Genomic DNA, 6210 nt, shown 5'->3' with positions numbered 1-6210 from the left:
GCACACACACAGGGAATGCTCTGATAGAGGACAGGACCCCACTAGCCCTTTGGGGAGACAGAGGGAGAGTTTGCCAGCACACACCAGAGCGCTATATATATACAGGGATAACCTTATATAAGTGTTACTCCCTGTTATAGCTGCTGTATTTATATATTAGCTGCCAATAGTGCCCCCCTCTCTGTTTTACCCTGTTTCTGTAGTGCAGGACTGCAGGGGAGAGTCAGGGAGCCGTCCTTCCAGCGGAGCTGTGAAAGAAAATGGCGCTTGTGTGCTGAGGAGAAAGGCTCCGCCCCCTTCACGGCGGCCTTTTCTCCCGCTTTTTTCAGGAAACTGGCAGGGGATAAATGCATCCATATAGCCCAGGAGCTATATGTGATGCATTTTTTTTAGCCATATAGGTTTTTATATCGTTTTTATTGCGTCTCAGGGCGCTCCCCCCCAGCGCCCTGCACCCTCAGTGACCGGAGTGTGAAGTGTGCTGAGAGCAATGGCGCACAGCTGCAGTGCTGTGCGCTACCTTATTTGAAGACAGGAACGTCTTCTGCCGCCGCTTTCTCCGGACCTCTTCGCTCTTCTGGCTCTGTAAGGGGGCCGGCGGCGCGGCTCCGGGACCCATCCAGGCTGAACCTGTGATCGTCCCTCTGGAGCTAATGTCCAGTAGCCAAGAAGCCCAATCCACTCTGCAGTCAGGTGAGTTCGCTTCTTCTCCCCTTAGTCCCACGATGCAGTGAGCCTGTTGCCAGCAGGACTCACTGAAAATAAAAAACCTATTTAAACTTTTACTTCTAAGCAGCTCAGGAGAGCCACCTAGCTTGCACCCTTCTCGTTCGGGCACAAAAATCTAACTGAGGCTTGGAGGAGGGTCATAGGGGGAGGAGCCAGTGCACACCAGCTAGTCTAAAGCTTTTACTTTTTGTGCCCAGTCTCCTGCGGAGCCGCTATTCCCCATGGTCCTTACGGAGTTCCCAGCATCCACTAGGACGTCAGAGAAAAGCAGATACTACTGGACAATATTCCCCTATGTGTCTCAAATGCCCTATGCGTCACATGCACCTCCAGCAGCATGTTCATATACATGCTCCTCTGTGTCCCCATACATTGCACTATATCACTGCACTATGGGCCTAATTCAGACCTGTTCGCTCGCTAGGGTTTTTTTGCAGTCCTGCATTCACATAGTCGCTGCCCATAGGGGAGTGTAGATTTGCTTTGCAAGTGTGTGTACGCATGTGTAGCAGAGCTGTACAAACTGATTTTGTCTCTGAGTAGCCCAGTACTTATTGTAGCAAAAGGAAAGATAACTCTTTTTAATGGGGCACTCTTGCAATGATTTAAAACTCAACTTTTAATATATCAACAAAGACTTACACTGACATACTCACATGTAACATTTAATTATAAAGCAATCTCTGGTGTTTTCCACTAAGCCTCAAAAATGTATCTATGTTAGATTGTAACCTTCTGACTATGTTGGAATCAGTGTATTTAGGTTGATACAAATTCCTGTCTATAAACATATGGTTACATTAATAAAAGTAGTAACTGTTACACATTCACAGCCTGCCAAAAGGGAAACAATTGCCAAATGTGCACTTCTTCCATACAGGATTCAATGGGATAGAATGTTAATTATTAGTCCCAGATTTAGATAGATGGCTAGTCTAGTGTGCTTCTTACCCCCACAACCAACTCCCTCGCTTCGTAGCCCAGGACTTACTCAGCTGCTGCGAACACTTCAGCATGTCCGGGACCGGAATTTACATCAGAAACCCTCCCTGCAAACGCATGGACACTCCTGCGCTTTTCCAAATACTCCCAGAAAACGGTCAGTTGCCACCCACAAACAGCTTCTTCCTGTCAATCTCCTTGCGAATGTCCGTGCGAACGGATCCTTCGCACAAACCCAGCGGCGATCCACTTTATACAAGTGCAACGCACCTGCGCATTGCGGTGCATACGCATGTGCAGTTTAGACCTGATCGTCCGCTGTATGAAAATGCAGCCTAGCGATCAGGTCTGAATTAGGCCCTATATCATAACATTTCATCACTGCACTAAATTACCCTATCCACTGCACTACATCACTATACTACATCCCCTACACGCTGAACTACATCACTACACTACATGCCCCTATATACTGCACTACATCCCCTTATATGCTACACTACATCAGTGCACTACATGCCCCTATATACTGCAATACATTACTACACTAAATACCCTGGCCTATAAGGTACACTACATCACTACACTACATCCCCCTATAAGTTACACCAAATCCCTCCATCTGGGAGGCAAAGCGGAGTTTGACACTGCTAACTGGGAGCACAGTGCCGATAATAAAGTCTGTCTTTAAACTCACCACGAAGTTGCTGTAGTGATACTCGGTGAGATTTGGAGGTTGTCCAGGCTCTAAGTTTCCACTGTCAAGTGGATAGCTAGCAAAGTGAGCCTTTGATTTCTGTAACATCGGTGACTGCACCTGTTAACAAGCATAAGCCTGGGGCAGTGTGTCCTCTCAATGTGGTGTAGTCTGCAGCTTGTTATCGGTTGATGCTGGGCAGACAGATGGGATCATAGCCTGCTGAAAAACACAACACCAACAGCTCGCTTCCATAGCTTGTATGGTGCACCGCACGCTAGTCGCAGCACTGCTTAGCAAAGAGCGTTTAAGACAGTAGCCGGCATAGGAGAAATCCTAGGTACTGGAGATCACCCACACAGTGGTGGAGCCAGCTCTGGGCAGACAGGTGGGTCAGAGACACTGCCCCAGGAGCCGTCTCCCGTCTCACTGGAGCAGCACAGCACTGCTGGTAAACCCCCCTCCCCCCCCAAAAAAAAAAAATAACACACAAAAAACCCTGCTCCTCTATAGCACCGCACATGCCCCCTTAGGCTCCCCCCCCCCTCCCCCTAGTTATGGCCTTGGCCCCGCCTCCCTTTCTACCAGAAGCGTGCTGGGGAAAGCAGGGTTGGCACTGCCATAAGGGAGCCGGCCACTAGGGGCCGGCTGTCTTATGCCGAGGTCGGCTGCTACAAGAATGAAAGATGTCTCTGAAAGAGACATCCTTCATCTACAACTAGAAACATAGAATTTGACTGCAGATAAGAACCACTTGGCCCAACTAGTCTGCCCTTTTTTTTTTTTACATTATTTTTTTATCTCTAACCTTGTTTGATCCTTATCACCACATGATGCTGGTGGTGGCCCCAGGAGTTATGATACGCAGCCACCACCCTCTAGTGTGAACATTACACAGACAGCACTGACATGATGTCATGTACTGCCACTCTGCCGTTACCTGTCCGGCTCCCATGCACTGCTGCTTCCTGCCCTTCCCTCCCAGCCAGGCACACACAAGCTCCGCCTCCCAGATAACAAGGAGCTAGCTGGTGTTGGGAGCTGAAACTGCAAGATGAGACGATCTTTCTCAGTGTGTATTCGGTGGGGGTTACCTGCGGCCAGGGCTCAGATATGGGGCACTTTCTGGCGTGAGCAGCCCATCCCATGCTCCTCCTGATCTGGTCTGCCCTATGAAGCTGCAGTGCTGGGGAGATCACCATGCAAAGATCTACATGTCTTGGGAGGTGTCTTGTATTTATATCTGCATCTGTCCCAGCTTGTCAGCGGGATGTGCTGGTACTTGTAGTGCCACTGCTGCAGTTTGCATAATTGCTATAGTGCCTCTGTTAGGTACAGTAAGCATAATCTGATTAAATGATACTAATTTTTAGTCCTGATTAACGCCACGTCTGTGTTTTTTCTCTCTGTCTTGTTATTTTGGATAGATATTTATTATTTTTTATGTTTGTCAGAGCATTAACTGATAATTTGATGCCAATTGTAGTTTTACACACTGGTCCTGATTCTGAGAAGCACACAATCTGCAGGCAATGTCGATACTCACATAGTGGAGAGATTTGTTGCAACTGCGCATGTGCAAATATATTTGAACTCTACAGCGCATGTGTTGGACAATGACACTACTGCGAGCTGGTCAGGTGGTCTCAGTAACAGGGAGAAAATGAGATGGATATTCGTGGGTGGTGATGAGAGGTGGCTAGAAGCAATTGTTTGTCTCATGAGCGTGTTATGGGAGGGCTGGGGGCATGTACGTGACAGTAACTGGGTTCCCAGATGCACAGCCACACCCACAGGAGGCTATGGTCAGACGGAGACACTGCATCTGATCACGGGTGGTCATTCCGAGTTGTTCACTCCTGGCTGACTTTCGCTATGCTGCAATTTGTTGCTAAATGCGCATGGTATGCGCTAAGTTATTTAACACAAAACTTAATAGATTTGCTGGTGTTCGCGTGGCGCTTTTCAGTCGCACTGCTGATCGGTGAATGAGTGACAGGAAAGGGGCGTTTCCCTTTCTAGCACAGGGCACCAAAATGTCTAGTTACGGCTCTGCACAGCACATACTGTATACACCTGGGTTGCAGGACCATTTGCAACAACTGCTTGGCAACCCCACCGCTCTGTCAGGTCGACCCAACCACCCGCATGCCGTGTACCATCACCGATCAGCTGCTTTACCCGGCCAACGCTTCTCACCGAGGTAGCCGGGCAGCACTGCAGCTCGCTCATCTACCCCCCACCTCCATTTTCTGGGAGAGATGTCTCTCCCAGCCCACCCACAGTGCCCTGTGCTGCGAAAAGCAGCAGCTTTATGGTGGAAATGGCAAAAAGGGGCTGCTGGCTAGTGGATGCTGCTACCCTGAAGCCAAACGTAAATATATTGTGCGCACACACAGTGTTGTAACTACGGTTTGTTTCCTCCCCCCCCCCACTTCGCAGGCAGCTCCTTTAACCTTTCACCTGATACCATCTCTTTTTTTCTGCCCTTCTTCCACTTTGCTTACACATTAAAAGACAACCCTGTGCCAGTTATACAGCGCACACATGTTTGTAACATGGCAGATACAAATCTAGTGATATTAATGAAATGCTACTCAATCAACAGATTCAAATAGGATATTATGGTTCTGCTTGTCCCATGTTTAAATGCGTCAGTCCTGAAATACGAGACAGAATGGCTTGAAAAAAATAGGATTTTAATTACCTACCGGTAAATTCTTTTCTCGTAGTCCATAAAGGATATTGGGGAATTAGTACAATGGGGTATAGACAGGGTCCAAAAGGAGCCAGTGCACTTTACATTATTTCAACTGGGTGTGCTGGCTCCTCCCCTCTATGCCCCCTCCCACAGGCAGTTATAGGTAAAATAGTGCCCAAAGGAGAATGGACATACTAGAAAGAACATAACAATGAGTGGTGAGATTCACACACCAACAACATAAAACGACCAGCAACAGCTGGTAACAAAACAGCAACAGCTGAACAGGTAACCATATAAGAGAAAACCTGCAGAAGTCACCGGACAGAGGCGGGCGCCCTTTATCCCTTATGAACTATGAGAAAAGGATTTACCGGTAGGTAATTAAAATCCCATTTTCTCTAGCATCCATAAGGAATATTGGGGAATTAGTATGATGGGGACGTCCTAAAGCTTCCAGAACGGGCAGGAATGTGCGGAGACGTCTACAGCACCGCCTGCCCAAACTGGGTATTCTCTTTGGCCAGGGTATCAAACCTGTAGAACTTCACAAAGGTGTTCTTCCCCGACCAGGTAGCCGCTCGGCATAGTTGCAAGGTCGAGACTCCACGGGCAGCCACCCAGGAAGACCCTACTGATCTCGTAGAGTGGGCCTTCAGAGACTGTGGAACAGGTAAAGCTGCCGACACATAGGCCTGTTGGATAGTAAGCCTAAGCCAATGAGCAATGGATTGCTTAGAAGCAGGGCAACCCTTTTTCTGCGCACCATAGAGCACAAACAAGGAATCAGTCTTTCTGATCCGAGCTGTTCTTTTGATATAGATCTTCAAGGCTCGCACAGCATCCAATGCCTCCAGAGGAGAAGTGCCAGAACCTGATGGAACCACAATAGGGTGATTTAAGTGGAACACAGAGACTACCTTCGGCAGGAACTGCTCTCTAGTCCTGAGGTCCGCTCTGTCTTCGTAAAAGACCAAGTAGAGACTTTTACATGATAATGCCCCCAATGCTGAGACACGCCTAGCAGAAGCCAAGGCCAACACTACATTCAAATCCCAGGGTGCCGTGGGCGGCACAAAAGGAGGTTGTATGTGGAGTACCCCTTGGAAGAAGGTCTGAACTTATGGCACAACTGCCAATT

This window comes from Pseudophryne corroboree, chromosome 7 (genome assembly GCF_028390025.1).
Source record: "Pseudophryne corroboree isolate aPseCor3 chromosome 7, aPseCor3.hap2, whole genome shotgun sequence".
NCBI lineage: Eukaryota > Metazoa > Chordata > Amphibia > Anura > Myobatrachidae > Pseudophryne > Pseudophryne corroboree.
Note: the sequence above shows the minus strand (reverse complement) of the source record.